Here is a 26,661-nt window from a genome sequence, read left to right as displayed (position 1 = left end):
CCACCCTCTGATACAGAGTAGAATGTAGACTTCTGGAAATCACTGATAGCAGGATTGTAGGAGAGAATCTGAAAGTCTCAGACCATAAACAGTCTCTGCACACAGTTTACATTGTTAAAATTGAGGTTTCACTGAAATCATGTCATTTCCTAACTTTGGAGGATCATTTTCTTGAACATTGTGGCTACTGACATAATTTTTAAAAGTTATAAAAGGTATTTAGACACCATAATGCAGGATGGATCTTTTGTGTATATCTGCTATTTTGGTGCTTGCAGTCCTAGGCAGCTCTAGGACTTCTGGGTTTCCTCTCCCACCTTCCAGCCGTGTGTGTGTGTGCTGATGGAAGCTTCTTCTGGCAACAGCCACACAGTTCTACCATATATGTCTTTAGTCTGGTTAATATAGGCCAACCACAAATTTTCCTTATTTAATATAGCACTATTTTATATCAATTAACCCTACCTGGATGAAGATTTTCTAGGAAACCATTAAAAAAACCTTGGTTTTGAAGTCACTCTTAAGTTGTCAGTAAACAGGAGGTTGTAAGCTTAGAGACAAATTTTGTCAACCAGGATAAATTTACTTTCTTAATTTTTAATTTCACTATTTCAGCATCAGAATACTCTATGGTCTTTCACATGATCATATTAATATTTTAAGCATTTTATTTATACATGTGGAGCATCCCAAACACAATCAGATTAATGTAACTCAATAGGACTAATAAGAACTCACTTACCTGAACTGAGATTTCTAAATTCACAAACATTTTATCCAGCTAACTCTCTTTTCACCTTCACTTTTCAGCTGTGCAGTTGTACCCTGGAGCTACAAATATGGCAAATTACAGCTCTAGTAAGAGGTTTGACTTGGATGCCCTTACTACATTTTGGTTTTTCAGGTGGCTATAAGAAGTTTTTAAGGCATAAGGAATTTCTAAAATTTATGTATCAATAGAAACTGCTGCCAAATGAGGAATTTTTACAGATTTTCAAATATAGTTGCTGATAGAAGAGATAGCAGTGCTACCATGGCTATTCCTGAAGGAAAAGAAATAAGACAAAGGTTAGGCAAAAGTAAATGAGCTTCTCATATGAAATTTTATTCTTCCCTGATTCTGGACCTTTTTATCAGATAAAACAAATTGCTGGCCATGTGTGCCAGTGCAGAAAGAGGCCTTCAGAGGAGAAACTGAGTAGAGTGGGCAAAAAAAACATCATCCATGAAATTACTGCTCACTAATTCATCAGAAAATCAGAAATCATTCCTGCTTTTTTGCAACATTAAAAGAGATTATTTATTGCAGCCACTTAACAACTAAGTGCCATTCTGTTCACTTGTGTGAAAAATTTCCAGATTGTTTTCCATAGCAATATTTATTACAACAACAACAACAATAATAATAATAATAGTAATAATAATAATAATATCACTTATACTTAAGTTTTTTACCTGGCATTTTTTTCTTATGGGTTCAAATAAAAACTGAGAATGTAGAAGTATGTAAGTTTAGAAAAAATCTTTTGATAGAGGAATAGATGATACTGCTATGGTATCAGATGCACAGCAAGACACTTGCAGTGGAGTCCATATAAAATATTTTGTTGGAGTTACAGAACTTCATAGAACAAAACATCGACCTACAGTGCATTTCACCATTTTGTTCATGTTGAACTTCTTAAAAATTTGCAACTATTTAACATACTACAGGAGACCAAGCTGATTTGAATACAAAGGACACTGCCTTTCATTTCCTAGCTCTGAAAACCAACATTGGGTTCTGCAGCATTTTTATCATTTTTCTGTTGACTGACACTTGAAACACCCACTTCATTCCTAGCCGCTTCACTCACTGAATCATTTCCAATTGAGTTGAAGGAAAGTGCAGTGAAAGTCCATAGATGAAAAATCTTATCTGACTACTGTGTGACTCCTTTTTCTTTTTTTTTTCTGTTCTTTTTCACCTTTTTTAAAAAAATCCATTCCCTGCACTTCTGTCAGACTTGGAATAGTTTTTTTAAGGAGAATGTGCAATCTCTTTCTAGTAATAATTGTGAAATACATAAGGTAATTTCAATATTGTTTGATTTCTCTACTTATAACAACTTTTAGTGTGCCAATCTACATGCAAAAATGTTCATACAGCTTTTATTGTCTAAAGTCATACTTAGCATTAAACTGTAAATGGAGTGGTTGTCGACAACAGATTTTCTTTAATAGCAAATGCAACATATGCCAAAACCTCAACAAACACAATTATCCAAAGTTGTTAAATTCAGTGTTAATTTTCCATACTCACAGTGCCAGAAATATGTTTCAACTTTTCTTGCCACATTTGTGTATATATACAGCATGGGAAAAATAAATGCATTCTTTTTTCAGAAGTAGGAGGAAATAGGATTCCTCAACAATTAAGAAACTGGAATCCATTTGTAAAATCTGTTAGTTTTATACATCTATGCAAGCATGTGGTGGGTTGAGAGCTGGCCAAATGCTAGTGTACCTGCTAAAATTATTTCATCATTTTCTGCTGTGAGATAAGGATTAGGAGAAAGGCAAAAGTAGGCTCTAAACTTTAAAGGGTGCAAACAAAGCTGTGTTAACAGAACTAAAAGAAGGATCATAAGAATCGGGATAAACCTTTAGAACACTTCTCCTCCCCCATATCCTCTCTGGTATTTTGAGCCAGTTTACCACTTCTAAATCTTCAGTCCTCTTAGGGAGGAGTCTCTCCTGCCATGCCATGGAGATTTTTCCACAAGAAACAGTCCTCTCATGGTTTTAATTTTCATGAATAGCAGCCACCCGGAAATCTGCAATCATTAAATCCCTCCCACAGTTTGGTAGTCTTCCCACAAACATGGGTCATCTCAACTCATCCTTTAAATTGCTTGATTTTAATTGCTTGATCAAGCAATTTTAAGGATGAGCTGTTCTAGCATAGAAACAAAAGTTCTCTTCATTTATCTCTGGGAACAGAGGTTTCTTTCTTCTATTCCTGGGACAAAACTTTTCATCTTTCTCATCTTTCTCTTTTTATTCAAGATTTCATTGGATCACAGCTACTCCAATATCTGCTTGATTCAGCACTGATTCAGCCTCTGACTTGCTCTGTTCATGGCTGTGGTTAGAACACTACATCCCCTCAATGCATTCCATGAGTTACAGGGAAAAAAAAGAGTCTGATGTATCAATCGTATCTTCACCATAGCCTGACCACAGAATTTCAGGCCAGGGTTAAGATGTGTCCCTCCATCTCAGACTTGACTCCTTCCTCACTGACCTTGGTGTCTCCACGTTATTCTCTTCACATTCCTTCATTTTTCCTTTTCTTTGATTTGGGAGAAGGGTCGGGGTTAAGCTTCTCTCCTCTGAAGAAAGCAGGAAACAAGAGAGCTTTTCCCATTTTTCTCCTCTCCTAAATACAGTAATTTGTAGAGGTCATTCTAGCTTCACTTACTGGTTACTTGCCATATCTGTTTTTTTAAAGCCAGCCAGTAATTGGCTCTGCCAAGGAAACAGTGTAGCAGGCACAAGGCCTGCAAGGCCCTGGAGATCAGAAGCCTGAGCTAGGAAATACCAAAGTCAGCATGACAAAGGTTTTTAGAAGCCCCTCTCTTCCGCCTTTCGGACCCTGTTATCTCTCTGTATATTCATAGGTCACTTTTCCCCTGACCCTTACTATTGGACAGTTTTCAATCCCCCTATAAGGTATAAAAACCCCTAGCTCTGCCCGGTTCGGCAGAGGAGAGCTGTCACTGGAACCTTCGCGGAGACCCGAATAAAAGAACCCTGCGGAACCCACACAGCGCTTCTCTCTCTCTCTCTGCGTCTGCTGCGGCGATACCCAGGGTGACGGCCCCAGGCGAGCTAAAAGAGCTGAAATCACTAAAGAGCTGACTGCAAATCACTATAGCTGCCTGGGCTGCCTGAACCCCCCGCTGGGCGATCCTGGACCCTCGTTGAGCTATCCTGGACAACCGGCCTCCCCGCTGGGCTTCTGCCCCTGGGGGCCATAGCTGGCGCCCGAACATAGCCGACGCCCGAACAGCGGGGGGCCCCTGGGCCAACATCTGAACCGCCGTGATAGCCTGGCCGCGGAACTGAATGCCGGACCTGGCATTTCAGAGGAGCAGCATTTCTTCGTGAAATTGTCACTGCCTCCGCTCGCCAGAGATCCTGGAAGGAGAAGCTCTCCGTTTTAGAAGGACTCTTCTGGACAGGAGGTCAGCCGACCCGCACCCCGACACCTGGGCACGCGAGTGTCCGTGGAGGCTGACGAGCAGGCGACCCCCAGCAGAACTTTGACCCACAACAGGCTGAAAAGTGTAAGTTTAACACAGCCTCTCTTGCGCGCAAAAATATTTTTTCCTCGGGTCCTTTTTTTTTGGGTTTTTTTCTTTTTTTTCTCTTTTTTCTGCTGGCGGGAACTGAAAAATGGGATCAAAGCTTAGTAAACGATCCCAGAACGAGAGAGATTTATATTCCCTAATCCTAGAAATCCTATCTTCTAACAACTTTTCTTTTTCTAAAGGTAACCTTTCAAAACTAACCTGAAACGTTTTATAAAATGGATTCTCTGCCACTTCCCAGATACTAATACACAGACTATTACCTTAGACTCCTTTTGGGATACAATTGGGACCACGATATATAAGTTTCAAACTAACCAAGACTTTTCTGTAACCCAGTTTTTACCTATGTTTCACGCTATCACTAAAGCTGTAGAAAAAACTAACAAAAAGATTTTAACCTCAGGGCTAACTTCTGTCGAACGAAACGAAAAGTTCTTATCTCACTTAACAGAAGCGCCTATTTCAAATGCTAATGGAGGAGATAACACCCCCTCCACCCTGGATTCCAGCACTTCGCTGGGTCCTAGTGTCCCGCCGTCTGCGCCGCAACCCCCCGACCCCAGGGCGCCCACGGCCCCTGCCCACCCCCTCTTCCCCCCCGCCTTCCCCTCGGGAGCCACATCCTGCGCGCCTCCTTGCTCTGCGTTATCTCCGAGAGCAGCTGCGCCAGTTCCCGCCGGGACTGACCCAAACCCCACCCCTCCCCCTGCTCCCCCCGACCCTACTGGGGCCACCCCCACCCCCTTTGCCGTCCCTCCTCTCCCTGCCGCGCCCGCCCCCACTCCCTCCCCCGCCCTCGCCCCCCCCGCTACCATCGCGTCTTTCCCTGCCCCCGGCATCATCCCTGCTGCGGCACCGGACCAGCCCGCCTGCGTCTCCGCGCCCCTCCCCACCACCGCGCTTTTGCCTGCCGCCGGAATCGTGCCCGCCGCACCCTCCCTCAGTCCCGCCGCCTCCTACATCCCGCACCCCCCCTGCCCCCATACCCTCGCTGCGCAACCCCATACCCACGCTCCGCAGCCCCCGGTCGGGACCCCCCAGACTTCCCTCAGTTCTGCCCCCCCTCCCCACGCCCCCCAGTCCTGTGCCTGCTGTATCACGCATTGCACGGCCACCCCGCCATGTGCCACGTGTAGCCACGTCCTGCCATGTGCTGCCTTATACCCGGTCCAGCCACAGGCACCTCTGCCAAATGCAGCTCCAGCCAGCCATAAGAAACATAAGGCACGACCTGCTAGCCCTCACTTGCCGTCATCTGATGACAGCAGTGACAGCGATTCTGATTTGGAAATAGAATATGTAGACCCTTGGGCAAAAATAAAAATGGAAGCCACACAGGCAGGGGACTGGCAATTAGCTCAGAGAATTACTGCCTTTCCAGTAGAATATAAGAAGGGAAAAAAAGGAGGTGCCACTAATAGAAAGACATGGGAACCTATTACAAATAAAGAACTTGTGCAATTAAGAAATACAGCCACAGAACATGGTAGAAGTTCACATATTTTTAGAAATTTCCTAGAAGCTACGTTCTCAGCACATGTTCTGGTACCCCACGATATTAAAAATATTGCCCAGTGCCTCCTTTCTCCCGCCGAGTACATGCTTTGGGAAAGGCATTGGAAAAAGCAATTAAAAACATTATCAGATAACTATGCTGCAGATGCTGATAAGCCAAATTTTACACTCGAACAGCTGGCTGGTGAAGGGGATTTGCAGAAACCCTCTGACCAAGCTGATACTTTACCTAAGGCAACATTACAAGACGTGGCTATAGCAGCAAAAACCTCCTTACTTCTCACCCCAGATGATTCTACCCCCACCCAATATTTTTCTACTATCAAACAAGGAATAGATGAAAGCTTTATCAAATTTGTGGATAGAATCAAGGATGCTCTGGAAAAACAGATAGAGAGCACAGAGGCAAGAAAAGAACTGTTGTGTAAACTTGCCATGAGTAATGCGAATGAAAAATGTAAAGCAATTCTGAGAGCCTTACCCATAGACACAGAACCTACCATAGAGCAAATGCTGGAAAGCTGCACACGCCACCTGTCCACTGAAGATACAGTGGCACAAGCAGTTACTAAGGGTGTTGCAGAAGGAGTTTCTAGTGCATATGCAGTAATAGCTTCTAAAGATCAGGTCCGCTGCTACCACTGCGGAGATTTTGGACATTTTATAAAGGACTGTCCAGAGAGGTCACCTCCCAGGTACCCTCGCAATTTCCACCAAAGGCCCCAGAATCAGCAGCACTATCAGCCGCGTCCGGGAAACTTCCATCGGAGCGTGGTGGGGCCCCACGCAAGGACACCAAATCAAAGGCCATCCAGACCCAGTCACGCACCATCCCAGGAGATTCCAGACCACATGAGGAGGATCCAACACACGGAGCAATACCAAAGGGAACGCGCCGTCAGCTGGTAACTGCACTGTCCATTGACTTTAAAAATGACAATGTTTATCGTGTTCCCACAGGCAAACGTGGGCCAAAAGGAGGTCCTTCTAACATCCTAATTATAGGTGATTCTCTCCATAGCCCAAAGGAAATATTTGTTGTTCCAGAAGTACAAACAGTGCACCCGGGACAAGAAATCTTTGTCCAGGTGTACTGCACAGACTTACCATATTTTCTTCCAAAGGGTACCCCATTCGCACAGGCCTTTCTACTCCCTAAGAATCACAGGGAACAGCTTCCTCTCAACCCCACAGCAATGTGGATACAAGTTGTGGGACCGAGTAAGCCTGTCGTCGAGTGCGGTCTTACCTGCAGAGGAGAGAAGTTCCACCTACCAGGGATGCTGGACACCGGTGCAGACGTGACCATCATCGCCCGCTCTGAATGGCCAGCACACTGGGAACTACAACCTGTGGCAGGCATGATCACAGGGATCGGTGGAGCTACAGTTTCCATGCGGAGCAAGAACAACATCCTCGTCGAAGGGCCTGAAGGCAAGTTGGCAACCATCCGCCCATTTGTGGTAAGGGCCCCCATCACCTTGTATGGACGGGACATTTTATGTCAGTGGGGAGCCTCCCTACGTATTCCCAGTCCGGATTTCTAATTGGGGCCACTGAGGAGCGCGCACTGCCAGACACTCCTCGTCTCACCTGGAAATGCCATGACCCGATCTGGATCGAGCAGTGGCCCCTCTCTAAAGTCAAACTGCGCGCACTACATGCCCTTGTGGATGAACAGCTCGCCAAAGGCCACATCGTAGAGACCACCAGCCCTTGGAATTCTCCAGTCTTCGTACTACAAAAGCCTGGAACTGACAGGTGGAGGCTCCTCCACGATCTTCGCAAAATCAACGAGGTCATCGAGGACATGGGTCCCCTCCAGCCTGGCCTGCCCTCACCATCGATGCTGCCTAGAGACTGGACACTTGCTATCATTGACATTAAAGACTGTTTCTTCAGCATCCCGCTGCATCCCCAGGACGCTCCACGGTTTGCCTTCTCCGTTCCCTCTCTTAACAGAGAGGCTCCACTCAAGAGATATCACTGGCGTTTTCTACCTCAAGGACTAAAGTGCAGTCCCAGTATATGCCAGTGGTATGTTGCTCACATCCTGTCTCCTGTTCGGGACCTATTCCCAGGTGCGATCATCCATCACTATATGGACGACATTCTGGTCTGTGCACCAGAAAAAACGTACTTGGACAAAGCAGTTAAAAGGACTATTGAAACCATAGAAAAGGCAGGATTCGAGATCCGTGAGGACAAAATACAGTACACCAATCCATGGACTTACCTTGGACTCCAGATCCGGGAACGGACCATCGTACCCCAGCAGCTCGCCATCCGAGACGACCCAAAAACCCTGAGAGACTTACACAGTCTGTGCGGATCCATCAACTGGGTACGTCCACTGCTAGGAATTACAACAGAGGACCTCGCTCCACTGTTCAGCCTTCTTCGGGGCAAGGAGAATCTGGACTCTCCATGCACTCTAACACCAGAGGCCCGAGATGCCATCACCAAGGTCCAAGAAGCCCTGTCTTCACTCAAAGCCCATCGCTTCGAGCCCAGCCTGCCTTTCCAGTTCGTCATTCTGGGAAAAGCACCTAGGTTCTATGGACTGATTTTCCAATGGGACACTCAACTTCGAGACCCTTTACTAATCCTGGAGTGGATCTTTACAAATAACCAACCCACAAAAACCATTACCACCTTCCAAGAAATTATGGCACATTTAATAAAAAAGGCTAGAACTCGCCTCCGTTCCCTTGCAGGGTGTGAGTTCACATGCATATATTTGCCAATGACCACTGGGGACCTGGAACATTTGCTCCAGACCAATGAGAGTCTCCAGTATGCCTTAGACAGCTATACAGGCCAAATTTCAGTGCATATCCCAAAACATAAGCTTTTTAATCGTGACGTGACATTTCATCTGACTCCAAAATTAGTCCAAAGTAGGACACCTCTCAAAGCTCTAACCGTCTTTACAGATGGCTCAGGGTCATCCCACAAGTCGGTAATGACATGGAGGGACCCTAAGACCCAAAATTGGGAATCTGACATAAAAATAGTGGAGGGATCTCCACAGATTGCGGAGTTAGCAGCTGTTGTCAGAGCCTTTGAGAAATTCAAAGACGAACCTTTTAATCTGGTCACAGATTCAGCTTATGTTGCTGGCATAGCTATGAGAGCAGAACATGCTCTTCTCAAAGAGGTTTCCAATCCAAAGTTATACCAATTGATTTCCACATTAACACGCTTAATTTCCCACAGAAAACAACCTTACTATATAATGCATGTGAGGTCACACACTGACCTCCCAGGTTTCATTGCAGAAGGGAACAGGAAAGCAGACACCTTAGCCATGGCAATAGAGACTGCTAATGTCCCTAACATCTTTGCCCAGGCAAAGTTGTCACACTCATTTTTTCATCAAAATGTGCCTGCCCTTATCAGAATGTTCAAGCTCTCAAAAGATCAGGCAAAAGCTATTGTTGCCACATGCCCGAACTGTCAAAACTTCCAGATACCATCTGTGGGGACGGGAGTCAATCCCCGAGGTTTAAACAGCTGCCAGCTGTGGCAGACAGATGTAACCCACTTTGCACCTTTTGGAAGGTCAAAGTACGTGCATGTATCGGTTGATACGTTCTCAGGAGCAGTATTTGCATCAACACATACAGGAGAAACTGCGCAGCACACCATAAAACATTTTCTCCTCGCATTTGCAACCCTGGGAGTACCAAAGGAGATCAAAACAGACAATGGACCTGCCTATACCTCTCGTAAGTTAAAAGAGTTCTTCAGTGAGTGGGGAATACAACACAAGACAGGTATACCTGCAAACCCCACAGGACAATCCATCGTGGAAAGGACACACCAAACTCTCAAAAGAGTCCTCAATCAGCAACAGAGAGGAACAAAAATCACCTCTCCAGTTGAAAGACTTTGCAAGGCTCTCTATGTCATCAACTTCCTGAACTGTACAACCTCAGAGCCTGATCCACCCATACTTCGCCACTTTGCAAATACCACCCAAGCAAAGCTCACAGAGAAACCACCTGTGCTGGTGAAGGACCCAGAAACACATAAAGTCTCTGGACCTTTCGAACTCATCACATGGGGAAGAGGATATGCGTGTGTTCTGCTACCATCTGGTCCAAGATGGTACCCAGGGAAAAACATAAAACCATACCTAGGCACTGCAAATACCACTTCCACAAGCAGTGACAAGAATCCTCCTGAGTCAAACACAAGACCTCCTCAAAACCAGACCAGCTCGGCCTGGAGACGAAGACGTCGCCAAACATCCACAGGTGGAGGAGACGACTGTCCCATCACACAGCAGCAGACAAACCAGAAAGCTGAACAACATTCTGTGGCATCAAGCCCTAGACCAGGCACAGCCTGAAAACAAAACTGTTCTTTGAATTAGATGTTATTACCCTTTTTACCCTAAAAACCCTATTATCCCTTTTATCAACCCTTACCAAAAGCCTCTAACTTTTACTCACTCCCCCACCCTTAGCACCATAGAAAAAAACAAAAACAAAAAACAGTAAAAAACTAAAAATAAAGGGGGGAGGTGGGAGGAACAGAGGAAAGGAACAAGAAAGGAACCCTAACCCTCCCCTCCTACCATAAAAATAACAAATTTTGCTTATATTCCCTATCAGAAGCCCCATTCCTGCCCAAAGATGAAAAATATCTCCGTTGGCGCTGTCCTCACTGCTGCCTGGATGTTCCTCACCGCGCCATGTGCCGTCGGTTGGATCGGCCCACAGCCGAGCCATAATGTCTGGGTAACCTTAGCAAGAACATTAAAACAGGATAACATGTGCTTATCCATGGGGAGCGTTGATAACCCACTTTCCACATGTCTAGTAGGAATTCCTTTCGTAGCCGATGACTGGCCCGCCTATAATTCAGAGCTTCTCCGCACCACAGGTAAGCGACCCCACCAGGTAGAAACTTGGGACCAGTGGACAAAAATACTGCCCAATGCTCTTGAGGAACCTCAAGAATTGGATCTGTTGGGGTCCTCTAAGGCCACCTTCTGTGTCAAATTTTACTTTAGACGTCCAAAGAATAATTTGCCTGAAATTGATCTGAACAAAAACACATACCGAAAAGACATATCACCAATTAACAAAGCCTACAACCCTCACGATTGGTGTAATTACACTGCTCGTGTGATCTCTGTGTCCTCTCTCCATCCCAAAATTCTACCCAAGGGAACGTTTCTCATCTGTGGTGACAGAGTATGGGCTGGGATCCCCTCACGACTCCAGGGAGGTCCCTGTACCCTAGGAAAACTTTCCACCCTTACTCCAAATATCACCTTGTTGCACAATTGGAAAAAAGAGAGCGAGTTAAAACGCCACAAAAGGTCCTACACAGCATTTGATGAAAATTGCGATCCCAAATTATACGATTGGAACAAACCTAAAAAGATAGCGGTCTCTATATTCCTACCATGGGTAGCTGCAGCTAAGGCCCTGGGTGACATAAATCACCTTGGGTGCTGGCTCAGTAAGCAGGCTAACGCTACTTCTGCTGCCCTGAGCGATCTCTTGAAGGAAGAAGAAACCACAAGACACGCCTCACTCCAAAATCGAGCAGCGATTGACTTCCTGCTGCTTGCCCACGGACATGGCTGCGAGGACTTCGAAGGGATGTGCTGCTTCAATCTCTCTTCACGCTCGGAATCCATCCACGCCAACATCCAGAAACTGAAGGGACTTGTGAAGGACTTAAAAGTAGAACAGACCCCAGACTGGGTCAATGATCTCTTTGGTCAATGGGGATTAACGGGATGGGCTGCATCTTTGGTTAAGGGAATCTTGTGGATTTTTCTTGTAATTGTCATCGTGTTACTTATGTTCTCATGCCTTGTCCACTGTTTTAAAAGAACCATAGGGAACGCCTTTTTTCTAAATACAGAAAGTGGAGTTGTAGCAGGCACAAGGCCTGCAAGGCCCTGGAGATCAGAAGCCTGAGCTAGGAAATACCAAAGTCAGCATGACAAAGGTTTTTAGAAGCCCCTCTCTTCCGCCTTTCGGACCCTGTTATCTCTCTGTATATTCATAGGTCACTTTTCCCCTGACCCTTACTATTGGACAGTTTTCAATCCCCCTATAAGGTATAAAAACCCCTAGCTCTGCCCGGTTCGGCAGAGGAGAGCTGTCACTGGAACCTTCGCGGAGACCCGAATAAAAGAACCCTGCGGAACCCACACAGCGCTGCTCTCTCTCTCTCTGCGTCTGCTGCGGCGATACCCAGGGTGACGGCCCCAGGCGAGCTAAAAGAGCTGAAATCACTAAAGAGCTGACTGCAAATCACTATAGCTGCCTGGGCTGCCTGAACCCCCCGCTGGGCGATCCTGGACCCTCGTTGAGCTATCCTGGACAACCGGCCTCCCCGCTGGGCTTCTGCCCCTGGGGGCCATAAAACAGGAAGCTGCAATGTTCTCTAAGAAAGAATTACTTACATATCTGATGTTCTTTTTTCCCCTTAATTAAAAATCAAACTATTTCAAACTGCCACAAAGTACTAAAGCTATAATCTTGACATTCTCTTTGTACATATAGGTGACACACATATATATACATATATACACAAAAACATTGCCAGTGACACTTTGCAAATACAATGAGACCAAAAACTGAAAAAAGAGAAAAAAGGTGGTGGTCCTGCTCTACTAGTGCAGCCTCACCTTGAGTATTGTGTACAGTTTTGGAATTATTAAAAGGATATAAAGTTGTTAGAGAGCACCCAGAGGAGGAAAACGAGTGTGGTGAAGGATCTGAAGAGAAAGCCTCAGGAGGAGTGGATGAGATTTTTGTTCAGCCTGGAGAAGAGAACACTGAGGGGGACACCTCATTGCAGTTACAACTTCCTCATGGGGGGAAGAGGAGGGGTAGGCACTGATCTCTTCACTCTTATGACCAGGAACAGGATTTGAAGGAATGGCAGGAAGCTGTGTCAGGAGAGGTTTAGGTTGGATATCATGAAAAGGTTCTTCACCCAGAGGGTGTCTGGGCACTGAACAAGCTCCCAGGACAGAGGTCACAGCACAAAGCCCAACAGAGCTCAAGAAGCATTTGAGCAGTACTCTAGGTACTGTCCATATGGTGTCTTGGGGCATCCTGCACCGAGCCAGGAGTTAGACTCAGTGATCCTTGCAACTCAGCATTCTCTATGATTCTGCATACGCTATTTTTTAAATAATATGCTTTTAGAAACATGAATTCACAGATTTTAATGAATATAGTCTTTTATAACAATTTTCTGTATTCCATACCAACTCCAGAAGACACATCACTACCGATGTGACATAATCTTGATTTTAATCTGAGCTTACTTCAGACTTTATAAAGTAGTTTCAGAAATCATTATAAATAATTATTAGTTTGAGTGTGCTTTATTTGTGCTTTATGGTCATTAGAGTTAATGGGACTTGGAATTATTTAATTCCTGCCATCTTGCTTATCCTAGACGTTTCTGCCCTCAGGCAATCAAGACAAAGATGTATTTGGTCTTCAGAGGGCATTGTTCCCATAAAAAGGAAGCTGTCAATGGTGATACTGCAAATGTGCACAAAGCACCAATCACCATGGCTGTGTCTGTTTTTCAAAACCTAAAAGTAAACACAAAAACCATGTTTTCAGATCTGAAGACTGACTGACAGCTTTCCTCCTTCATTTTGTCATTGTTTGGATATTTCTCATAAGTGAAAACAGAGACAGGCTTGTTGAGCCTTTCCTGTGGGGATCTCCCAATAAATGGCATGGGACATGTATTCTGAGTGCTGAACAATAGCCAGTGTGGAAAGATAAAAGAAAAAAAAAAAAGATTCTTGCCATTTTCTTCTCAGGGAATTCAGAAGACTAGTACCTCTGTTACACTAAGTTTCAGACTAATCTACATGTTTAAGCCACAGAGACACTGTTTTATAGATTGCTTCTGCCAGAGGAACCATCAGCAGCTGTGGGACAAATCCACATTTCAGAACTGCAACATTTTTGACCAGCTGACAGTAAAAGAGATGAAATAAATTTGTTTTTGTAATAACTGATGTCCTCAACTTTCTCCCCCATAGTGACAAGTTTCTTGTGTGTTATAAAACGTTGCCAGACATTTGAAATATTTCTTTTTGGCAATAAACACATGCTCTTGTTCATCAAAGGTTAATTTAAAATGAGGAAAGCACCATGAATAACAAATATCTGAAAGTCACTTGTGTATGGCTTAATCCTAGCAATCAATTATATCTCAATAACTCTTAAAGTAATAACATTAAGGGAAAAAAGGAAAAAACATGTTCAGACAAGCTGGAAAAGTATTGAGACCTTTACACACAAATAGGCAAAATTGTCTATTATTAACCACTCATCTACCTATCCATGCACCTCAGCAAAATACTTCCCATGTGAACCTAACAAGATCAAGCAAAATATTACTTAAAAGAACACAAACTTGGTAGTGATGGTGCTCTACCCTTTTCCCTCTGAGAGCTACAATAGAAACTTTCATTTACTGCGTTTCAGTCTTGTCCCTCCCGCACAGACCCTCTTCTCGCACAATGTCTCTTCTCTCTTATCTGACCCTCTCTGAGATACCTGGAAGATATTGCTATACATTCCACCAAAACACTCTTAATTGATTTTTAAGTCTTTCTTTTCCAAGCCAGAAAAGTTGCATCAGATGGATACACTCTTGACCAAAGGACCATTTTTACGTACTTAATTTTGTTACTAGAGGTGCAGAAACTGAGGAATCTGATCTGAGAGCATTCACTAAATGTAATAGTTTTCATTCTTTAAATCTCCCAACCTTCTCCATTTTTAAAAAACCTTAATATTTTTTTTCAGCTGATCATGTAGAGCAGCATAAAGATATTATGAAGAGTTCTGTAATATCTCTATTTGTGAGCAGACACTGGCCACGGACGTTGCTATGAAGTTTCCACACAAAAATCCAATTGCATGCATTCTTCTGATTACAGATACTGCCGTAGTCAATATTATGGACATAGCTCATGTACTACAATACTGAATATGCCCATCTAAGCCTTTTCCAGACTAATAATATTTTTTTTTGTTTTAGTATTAACAGCAGCATCTGACGATACTGTCAGTTTACAAGCATGTCCCAGGAAACTGAGGAAAATATATCTCGATTATATTTCTCACAAACATTTTATCTGCCTTTCTAATTATTGTGTTGTTTTCATAACACTGACACTAGGGCTTCTTCTATCTAGTATAAATATCACAGAAGAAAGAGTGGATATTAATGGTATCAAAAACAATGGAAGTGAAATAATACGCCACGTTTTAGAGTAGCATTAGAATGTATAATAGACTTTTTAATAACACAAAGTGAGACTGATTTAGAAATCTCTAGAATGACGTCTGAAAAGGACTTAGAGAAGCTGGTAAAAACAAATGACAACTAATGTATCTTTCACATTGGCTGTGGCAGTGATTTAGTACGTTGTCTATGATGCTAAATATACATCATAAATCCCTCCAGCAGAAGCGTTATTATATTCATCCATCTCTACCCCATGAGCCAATAATTTCTTCTTTCATAAGGTTTATTGTATAAAAAGGAACTCATTATATAAAATAAAATGTAGGCTACAGCCAGTGATCTTACATTAACCTAATGAGGATTTTATCACAAGAAAGCATCTTGGACAGACCCTGTGGTCATGTTTTATAGTTAAATCCTATTTATTGAGTGACAGTTGGACTTTCGTGGAAGATAAAATGATACAGTGGTCTTTATAAACCTACATCAAGTGATCAGTTTTCTCCTTCAGTATAAGCTATTGTATACAGTTTATTAGCAATATGAATTGGAAAGAAAGCCCTCGACAGTTTGTAAAGGAACATGACAAAAGAAGGCATCATTTTACAGACTGGGACTACATGAAATAATTGAAAGATAAAAGAAAATATTAATGGCAAATTAATATCAGTGTGAAGAGGGTGTCCTTTTTAATGAGCTGACAATAAAAATTCAGACAATTCAAATAATTTGGGGGTTTTGAAGCACCTAGTCCACTGTTCACCCCACTGGTAATGACAATAAAGCACTGTGGTGGGGACCTGCTCACTGCCTCTGTCTTCACATGACTTTGGGATTCAACCTGAAAATAATTTAAACAGTGAAGCACTGCACTGAGGATTAGAATTAAAAACTTTACATATCTGAGAAATGCAACTGTCCATCACAAGAGTAAAAGTCAGTGGGCAAGTTTCAAAGTGACCATGGGGCTACAGTTTCAGATATAGTTTGTTTTGGGGTTTTTTTTTTTGGATTTTTGTTGGGTTTGTTTTTTTTTTTTTTGGTTTGTGGTTTGGTTTTTTTTTTTTTGTAGTTATGGTATTTGAATTAAGTTATGCAATCATTAACAGCTACTGAAATTCCCCTCCACTTACAGAGATGTTTATGAAAATGTTAAGATAAACAGCATGACTAAAATAGGCAAAATTCCAGGTTTTGAGGGATTTGAAAGATTTAGCAAAAACAGGGCATTCCCTGTGAAAAGCTTCATAGTGGAGATAAATCACCACTTTCTAATGAAAAATTTGAGGTTTTACTCAGCTTTAGTGATAGAAAAAAATTTAGAATAGCTGTTAAAACATCTTTGTTGCAAGTAGAGGGGTTAAAAATGAAGAAATAAAAGAGTCTGTTCAACAATTGGAGGGAACGAAAGTTTGGCAATTCTGTTTTTCACTTATTCAATTAATAGTGTATTGTGATTTATCATTTAAACCAGATATAGCCACCCATTTAATCTAACATGGGCTTTGAATGCACTTTATAATTGTACAATTTATCAACACTTAGCTATTTGAATAATAAAGCCAACTGATTGGTTTTAGTAGAACATCGATTATGTGTCACTGCCAACATCTCAGTTTTGAAAAATGTTGTCTTCTGCTGCAAAGTATTAGCATGTCTTTGATTTTATGAGCATTTCTTTGGCAAGATCAATGAACCTGGGAAAGCCTACAAAATATCAGTACTTAAGGCAAGTCCATCTTGCATCATTTTGCAAGACTTGATCATCAATGCAAAATAAGCTGCTTTCTGTGCCAGAGTAACACATATTTCCTATGTGGTAGCACATGGGCAACCATCTTCACAAGGGTTTTCAGAATGATTTCTGTTACTTTTCAGCTGATGCTAAGTATCTCTGTTTACTGTTGTCACAAAATTCTGTGAAATATCATGCAACACACCTCAAAAATAAGGACAAGAAGTGTGGTTTATGTGATTCCCACTGAGAACTAGAGGTGGAGATGTCTGACTTCTTTACATGATCCTTTATATCATAGAGGTCAGCTAAAAACCAGTGGGGTAATTCACATTTTGTGCATTATATTTACTGAAGGAATTTTTTTTGTCATTCAGTCCTATGACCTGCATGTCAGGGACCCCCAAACCTGCATGATTTTAATTTTCAGACTAGCAGCTTGCATTAGCAGGACTTAGGGGAAATTCTGTAAGATCTATAGCAGAGTACCAGAGACTTCTCTTGCTGTTACCCACCACTGTTCTGGGACTGTAGCAGTGAAATTATGCAATGAACAGGAAGGAATTTGCCAGCCAAACTGAATTCAAAACTAATTACAACCACCTGCTACATGGGAACTTTGCTCATGTTCTAAGAGAGGTGAAAAAATGTGCTGTCTTTTTTAATCCAATCAGCAATAATGGGATTGTACTTGCTGCTGTCTTATACTAATAAATAGACAAAAACAAGTTTTTGGGGATTTTTTTTAGAGAGAAAAAGAAAACTAACACTGCTCACATAAGAGAGAAAAATCCTTTAAAAAAATCAATGCAATAAATTAAATTAATGCCAATGAAGCCAAGATTTTGCATGAGAAAAGGAAAAAAAGAAAGAAAAAGATAAGAAGACAGAAGTGCAAACTAGCAACATTAAAAAAAAAAATCCTGACACAAAGGGGCACAAGGGATTCTTTAAATCACTTAGCAAGCCTTAAATTTATGTATTAAATTCTGATGACCAAACTTTTTAACTCATGCATTGGATGTCCATTCCAGTATTTAGCTGCTACATTATTTTAAAGCTGTTAAAAGCACGTAGACATCTGTGTTGTCCTGCAGACAGGAGAATCTTGGCAGATTCCCAGAATAATTAGGAACAAAAAGTTCAGAGCAAGAAACATGAGCATTGCAACTATTCCTTTTTGGTCCTGCCTCTTGCTGCACGTTGGGCTGTACAACAAAACAGGTAATTACTACCTGAAATCAGAAAGTGGAAGCATGCTAAACAAGGCATGCCTAAGTTGGGTTCAGTGAACAGGCTGCACAGAGTTTGTCAGGTGCCGGTCAGACAGCCAAGCTGCACCAAACAAATCCATCTTGGTTTGCAAGGTAATGCTCCTGCCACTTTCCCAGTGGGAGCCCTCTCTGCATGACTGGAGCTGCCTCCTAAGCCCACAGTGGTAACTGACCCTGAAAAAAGCTCCACAAAAAGATGATCCAGATATCAGCTGAAGCTTAGGCACTTCAAGTAATTCCCCTGGGGTGCCAAATTAAGCAACATATTTGGAATTTCAAGTCTTGTTTTCACTGTGATGCCCTGTAGAACAGTAGAGATTTCTCAACAAAACCACGAAAGTGCTGATATATCTGAAAGGTGTACATGCAGACATTATGCCCTTGTGCATCTATTTTTTCATCTGTTTTTCCACTGTGATGTGTGAGCTCAAATCAAAAAACCACACTAACCAAAGAACAAGTGCATAAAGCAAATACACATTAAAATCTCCACATTTTATAATATCTGAAGAGTAAAGAATTTTTTAACAAAGAACACAAGAAATATCCCATTAAGAGCACTGGTTTATCAAGACTACAGTGCTGACAGAAGCCAAAGAAGATTCCATTTAGGAATAGCGCACATTCTCAGCCATTTTCTGTGATACATTTGTATCACAGAAATAAATATATTATAATATATAATAAAATACTTTGTATTTTCCCAGTATCCACAGTTGTTGGATTTGAAATGTTATGGCATTTGTAGACACATACTGACCTTAGTATCTGCTGTCCATGCATTTGCAATATCCCTTTTGAATGTCCTTATTCATCTGCTTTAAAGTTTACTGACTATAAACTTGTGTGTCTTAGAATAATCTGATACATATTGCTTAGAAAAATGGTATTTAATTCTGTAATTGAAGATCGAGCTGTGTTTTAATGAACTCCTTTATGGCTAGTGAGAAATTAAGTATTACCCCACCCATGTATTAAGAAATTCAAAGGTAGAAATGAAGGGTGAGGTGTTTCATATGCATTCATAGTCTTTGGGATATAAACATTAAAAAATAAATGGCCATTCCATTCTACGTTCTTCTGGTTTAATTTAAGGATTTTTTTTCAGATTAGTTTTAATACATTCATTCAAACAGATTTTATTCCAGTCACTTTGTACCAAAAATGGGTAAGTCTCTGTTTGATTTTTTATTAGGAGAAAATTGTTAGCTATTTTTCATAGAAGGCCATAACTAATTTTATATTATAGCCTTGGCTAATAGATAATTAAGCGTTTCACTCAAATTAGCTATCGCACAGCTAGAGGCAAAGTGGGAGGAAGCAAAAAATTTGGATTTTGCAATAAAATTTTGTGCTACCAGCTTCTGAACACCTCTGTGAAGCAGCTGATAGGAAATGCTATACTGGATAAACATAACCTATGTTTGCATTTTGTTAATAGCCATCTCAGAAGCTTAATTAAAAAAAAAAAAAAAAAAAGAGAAGCTTAGTAAAAAAAAATGACAAGCAGAGGAGGAGTATCTTCCATAGACATAATTGAAGCTGTACAAATTTCAAAATGAATTTTTCTTTTCACTCTCATCCATTATTCTTATTACTTCAATGTAATCCCCTCACAACGCAGCCGTGTAACCTGTGCCTTGCTTGGGTCCATCTCCCTCCAGATCAATAGGATTATTGACACCTGCCTACTCACATTCTGTTGCAGAAACTCTTCCCTTTGACCAAGAACCCACATTTGCAGGATTTTGTTGGGTGTCCCCAGGTGAACTAACACCACAAGGGGTTGGCAATCAGTAAGAGCAATTCTTAGGTTACCTAAACCAAGAGATGGGCTCCTGTGAAATGTGCTTAACATGGTCCCCTGGGTGCCAATGAGAATGGGAGGACACCACACCAGCAAAAGCCCTTTTGCAACAAAGCACTCAATAGCATCAGCTCTTGTAATACTCCATTTGCATAAAGTTATTAATATTTGAAATAATTTTTCTTCAGTTACCACTTCAAAAAGAGAATCACCCATATATCATCACGATTGTTTTACAGTAGCAGTCTCAAAACTTCAGAATGATTCATTGGAGCAGACAGCCAAGAAAGAGCCATCTACATTTTTCTTCATTTTTTTCTGATAAATAGAAGCTTCTTATCAGAGCTGAAGGACAAACTGTCTTTTTTGTTTCACATCTGATATTTGGATCAAGGATATTGCAAGTTTGTTTTTATATTATATTGACATGAGCATGAGGAGTTCAGCTGAATTTAGAAAGTTACTCTGATGCCAATATATAACTTCTTATTTATTCAGTAGATTATATATTGTGCTTATTTATCATGTATTTTCTGTCATAGCCTGGTAGCTTCTTCACTAATTCCTTACTGGTGTTCTGCAACTCATGATTCTTTTCTTATAATGTCTAAAGACAAAATTTTATTAGCTTCCTAGCAGATACAATAGATATTTAAAAATCAAATGGGAAATCAATACATGAAGAAAAATGGAGGCTAATCATCATCAAGTGTACACGTCTATCAAATTGGGAGAGATACACATAAAGAATGTGAAAGCAGATGTCCTTCCCTCAGTTTTGGCAATGTGGTAATTTCTGCCTGCTCAAGAAGGCAGCAATACTGCAGATAGGTGAAATCTTCTCTTCCAGAATAAGTGTTGCTCCAGGTACAGAATTTGCAAAACCTCAGGGTTTTAAGGTTAGTATATTATGGAAAGAGGTGTAAAGTGTTTGTCAAGGTGAGAGATATATCTATATTTAACCAGCAAAATATTCTCTGAATCCCTTTTTGCTTTCTGTACCTTCATTTGCAGTCAACAGCCCAGTAAGGGGGAGCCCAATGTGCAAATAAATGTCTCTTTGTCAGCTCTGTTCTTATGTATCTCTATTCTACCTTTTCCTGTTCTGGATATTTACAGAGCCAGAAATTTTCTATCAGAAATATCTCAAATTACAGCAATGCAATTATTCACTGGATGCAACATTAAGGCTACAAGGAATGAAATGTATCTTTGAACTGCACAGTATAAGAGACAGAATGGAAAATCTCAGACATCTAATGTGTGCCCAACTTTGGTATTGTGACCACTTATTCCCACTGATCCCAGAAGTTGTAGCCTGAAGGGACTTTAATCAGGAAACACAGTTTGCTGGCAAACGCACTGAAGTCACCTGATGGTGAGTTCTGACCATGGTCATACATTCCACATGGATATAATTATAACACAAAATGAAACATACAAGATTCTGTTAATCAGTCTATGGTTCTATAACACGAGAACAAATAATGAATTTCTATTGTTCATGTAGTGAAAAATCAGCAAAAGGTCTAAGTGTTCCTGATGGACAAACTTAGATAATATTCCCATCAGTATTTAATTAAAAGTTTACCCAACTTTTTGCTGAGATTTCTTGATGAGCTTAATATAACAACAATCCGTGTTTTAAATTTTTAAAGTTAAAACAATTTTAAATGTATTTCTAAAAATTGAGGTAGATGTGTCAAGTCACTACAGGGTTTCGGAGATAACACAGACATACAGATATTCCAGTTTGAGTTTAACTCATCTTATGCACAAAAAGAACTGCTAAAACACCCCTTGTAATAAAAAAATCCTTCCAGGGAGAAGAGGTGAGCACCTCCCCACATCCCCTCCTCAGGAAGCTGCAAAGAGCAGTGAGGTTGTTTTTGATGAGGACAAACACAGTATCCTAAATCACTCCTCAGAGCACATTCCTTCCTGCCCTTTCACCAGCTTTGTTGCCCTCTTCAAGGTACATTCAAGTACCTCAATGTATTCATATGTTACTTTAAAGTGTATTTTGTTAATAATGCTCTTCACTCTCCATTTTGCTTGATTGTACTCCAAAACCCACAGAATTAGTGAGACAAGAAAAAAAAAAATCAACGGCACAAGTATAAAATTAAAAAAAAATAAGATTAATATTCCATTTGAAGTTGGAAAATAAGTGGATTATGAGTGAACAATAAACTGCTCCTGTAGGAAATTAGGAGTCATCTTAGTAGGAATATAACAGGGAATATATTTCTGTAACTCAGGACTTTTAATCCTATGCATCATCTGTGTAGGGCATTTAAGGAAAAAAATAAGGAACAAGCCATAAACAAGCATCTTCAGGAATACAATAGAACATATAAAAGTTTTTGAATTTTACTCACATATGAATGAACACGGAAAGGTTTAGTCTAGAGAAACACACCATCAAAGGAGCACCCACAACAATCTTCCTCCATTGAAACCTTATTATAAAATCTGCATTTTAAGTGTTCTCTATGGCCCCTGGAGAAAAAGAAAAAAGCATTATATGTACAATTAGAAAACTCATTGTGGAATGCACTCAGACTATTACAGAGTTAGGCAATACAGCAAGCCATCCTTATTTAAAAGTATGCAGAACAAAGTGGACACATAGGTGGTAGGGACAGGGTTACATTTAAAAAATAGATTATGTTTAATACTTTTGCAGAGTGGGATGCACAACCCTTAATGTTATATTTCAGTGATTTGCATGACTGCAAGAGAAGAAAAAAATTGTTGTGCAGAAAATTACCACAATTCTGGCTTTGTTTTCAATTTTTGAAGTAGCACACTTCACTTAAAGTGTGTACTTCATTTTCCAACTGTCAGAGAAGGAAAGATGATATTTAATTTCTCTGAACTCTGCACAAGTTGACTAAATTCTTTTGAAATAATCCTCTGTTTTTCTGTATCATCAAATCACATGTTGTTATAGCATAGAGAAAGTACCTCTTTATAGCACAGACAGTGTCTTGGGGACAGAGTACTGCTTGCTACAGTAACCATTATTCACACTTTTTAAAAATTTTACTTTTTAAAAAATGCCTCTGAAATGTGACCAGTGTATTACCTATATATTTTAATACAGATCTTAAGAATTTCTTTAATAAATGCTTTTATAACCTATATGCACACACTGATAAAAAGATCCTTCTTCTTCTTCTACTGTCAAAGTATTAAGCTGCCATTAGTACCAATAACAACCTTTAAAAACCTTTTTATTATGTTTTACAAGATCTCTGGGCATATATTACAAATGTTCAGTTCAAGATTAGTTCAGATTCTGAACATTCAGGTACAATAAACAGAGAAAGGATCACAAGTAATTTAAGGGGAATCATCTGAAATCAGATGTTGGCTTTGTTAAAGATTACTGGCACAGCAATCTAAATACACAATGCCATTGACTTACATACTGAGCTGGGCATGAAGAAGCACACTTCATAGAAAAAAAACAAAACCCAAAAAGTGATTTCTCTATTGTTTTCTCTTACACCATTGAAACCAGCTGCAATTAAATGCAGCAGTTCCAAGGAAGGATAACACAGAACCTCAGAGGGGCTTAGGCTGATGGGGGCTTTGTCCACCCCTCACTGCACAAATCAGGGCAAACTCAAGCAGACCTGCTCAGGATCATGTCTAGGGAAATCCTGAATCTTCAGGAAAGGAAACTCCACAACCAGCCTGGGAATGTTGCTTCAGTGTTTGACTGTGCTTGGGATTTTTTTTATTTAATTAAATGGTTCTTATATTTCATTTTATGGACTTTTCCCCATTTTGTCCCTTCACTGGATACCACTCCTCTGAGTCTAACTCCACCCTTTTGGCACTTGTTAGGAGAATTAAGGAGATATGATTTCACATGCACAATCATTTATTTTCAGCACGCGAAAGAGTTGAAGATATTAACCTAGGAAATAATATTTAGCATATTTATAGGTCTGAGTAAAAAAATCTCCCATTATATACTTAGACAGCACTGCTAGGCTGAGGTAAGCAAACAGAATCATCACTCCCATTAACAATGAATACATAATTGAAAAAGTAATGATATGAGTTTCAACCATAAGCAACCAGAGAATTTTATTTGATTCCTCATATATATTGCTTCCTAGTTAATATTACCATGATTAAGCTTAAAGAAGTTGCATCTACTGGGCTTTAATAATTTTTCTGAGATATATAAACATGATCAAAATGCACCACAGTTAGAATTTTTAATTCAAACACAGCTGAAGTGAATCCATATCACAATGTCAGAATTTGTATTATTTTACAGACATTTCAGAACTATCAGCTTGCCTAGATGAAAGAACTTTAAGATCTGTATTTGGCTAATGCAGGAAAATTCCATTTATATTCTAAACATGGACTCTGACCAGAAACACAAAAAGAGCTGTCTCCAGATGCCAGCTGGGACAATCAAGAACCACTTAGCAACCTGTGGAGATTTCAATCACTGAAGCAATTGACAGGTTAGTTGGATCCTAATTATTCCTGAAATGAGAATATATTTCTGCAGCTTGAAATGAAAGAGCTAGTATTTTAAAAAAGAAAAAAATAATCTGGATAGAATTAGGAAATTGTTCACTTTTATCCAGAAATCATTCATAATGATAGGATAACATCAGACTGGTGACCTGTGATTAGTTGGGGCTCCACAGAACTTCACTTTAAGTCCCTTTGCTCTTCAACATTTGTGTAAATGACTTGGACTGAAAGGGATACTGAGCAAGGTCACAGATGACACAAAACTGGGAGGAGCAGAATTCCTCAAAGGCAGAGAGAACTCGAGAAATTAGACAACTGGATAATCACCAACCAAATGAAGTTCAACAAGGAAAAGTGCCAGATTCTACAGGTAGGATTGGGCAACCCTGGGTATAAGTAGAGTGGGGAATGAGATACTGGAAAGCAGGGCCAGAAAAAGGGCCCTGGGGGTCCTGCTCGATGGAAAGCTGAATGTGAGTCAGCAGTGCCCTGGCAGCCAGGAGGGCAGCTGTGTCCTGGGGGGCATCAGGCACAGCATGGCCAGCTGGGCAAGGGAGGGGATTGTCCTGCTCTGCTCTGCACTGGGGCGGCCTCACCTCCAGTGCAGTTCTGGGTGCCACAGTATAAAAAAGACATTAAGTGTCCAAAGGAGTACAAGAAAGATAGTGAAGGGCCTTGAAGGCAAGCAGTCTGAGAAGTAACTGATGTCATTTGGTTTGTTCAGAAGAGGAGAATGAAGGGAGAACCTCATCACAGCCACCAATTTCCTCGTGAGGGGAGGAGGATGGGCAAACAGTGACCTCTCCCATGGTGACCAGTGACCAGACCCCAGAGAATGGCCTGAAATTGTCCCAGGGGAGGTTTAATTTAGATATTAGAATAAGCTTCTTCACCCAGAGGGTGATTGAGCACTGGAAAAGGCTCCCCAGGCTCATGGCACCAAGCCTGACAGAGCTCAAAAAGCCTTTGGACAATACTCCTGTGCACATGTGTCATTCTTGGGGATGGTCCTGTGCTCTGGCTGCTTCCTTAGGGAGACTGTTCATGTGCCCATCCACGCTCTGGATGAAAAACCTTTTCCTGATATCCAGCCTAAACATCCCCTGACTCAGTTTCATGACATTCCCACAAATCCTGTCCCTGATCATGAGAATGAAGAGATCACTACCTGCTTTTTCTCTTCTCCTTGTGAGGATGCTGAAGTCTGCAATGAGGTCTCCCTCAGTCTCCTCTTCCTCAGGATGAGCACAAATCTCAGCCACTCCTCACATGGCTTTCCCTCCAGATTCTTCACTATCCTCCTCTTCTTTCTTTAGATGCTCTCTAACAACTTAATTCTTTGTAATATTGTGCTGCCCAAAACTGGATGCAGTACTCCAGGTGAGGCTGCACCACTGCAGAACAGAGTGGGGCAATCAGAGGTAAATAAAACATGTTTGAGCCATACACACAAAGGGATACATGAAATGTGAGACCTTGGAAATAAAAGCTTGAAGTCTGACCACGACAAAAAGTACAGATTTTTTTTCTTATTTCTGAAGAAAAATACACATCTATAGCTATCACAAACACCCTAATTGAGGTACTAATTTCTCCAACTGATGCTTTTGGTACTGAGACTGCATTCCTAGCTGAAATTCGTGATTTTTCAGCTTCAGGCTCAAATTTTTCTGCTGTCATCAAGCTAAAATAAAGAGAATCGAGCTAAAATAGATCCAAGAATTGCTCCTAGACAAAAGCTACTAGGGAAAGAAATCTGGCTGGACTTTACCTCCCCAGACACAAAAATAAATGGCACAAGGAGTGTTTTCTACAGCTAACAGCAGTTACTCTGACAAAAGAAAAACAGTAGTGTTAAGTAGACTAAAGCAAGTGACTTTTCCTTCTGTTTTGGATAAACCCAGTCATACAAGAACAGATAAATTTTTAAGGTACTTCAGGTTCTACTTTATACAACTGGGTTTTGAGTTTGTGAGTAACACAGGACAATGGCTTAATAATGTACTTGACAAATAGAAGTTCAATCTCAGCAAATCCAAAAAAGCACAATCATAGATGTGCCATGAGGAGAAATAGCAAAAATATTAATCAAATTCAAACCAAGTATTCATCTTGTGTGCAATTCTCTTTTCAATTTTCCAAATCACCAGACTAAAGTACCACAAAAAGAAATTTGTGATGAGAAAAAGCTTATTA

At 40.9% G+C, this 26,661-nt stretch overlaps 1 long non-coding RNA gene across 1 annotated transcript in view; it reads right to left on the bottom strand.

Moving 5' to 3' along the window:
* Positions 1 to 26,661, bottom strand: part of LOC135298676 (uncharacterized) — a 218,709-nt gene that overhangs the window by 34,417 nt on the left and 157,631 nt on the right. The window contains exons 20-22 of the long non-coding RNA XR_010360709.1: positions 22,335 to 22,455; positions 3,221 to 3,374; positions 743 to 831 (exon numbers count right to left, since the gene is read on the bottom strand). This is a non-coding gene — a long non-coding RNA (uncharacterized LOC135298676). The remainder of the gene's footprint in view (positions 1 to 742; positions 832 to 3,220; positions 3,375 to 22,334; positions 22,456 to 26,661) is intronic.

This window comes from Passer domesticus, chromosome 4 (assembly GCF_036417665.1).
Source record: "Passer domesticus isolate bPasDom1 chromosome 4, bPasDom1.hap1, whole genome shotgun sequence".
Taxonomy (NCBI): domain Eukaryota; kingdom Metazoa; phylum Chordata; class Aves; order Passeriformes; family Passeridae; genus Passer; species Passer domesticus.
This window is presented reverse-complemented; position numbering and strand designations above follow the sequence as displayed.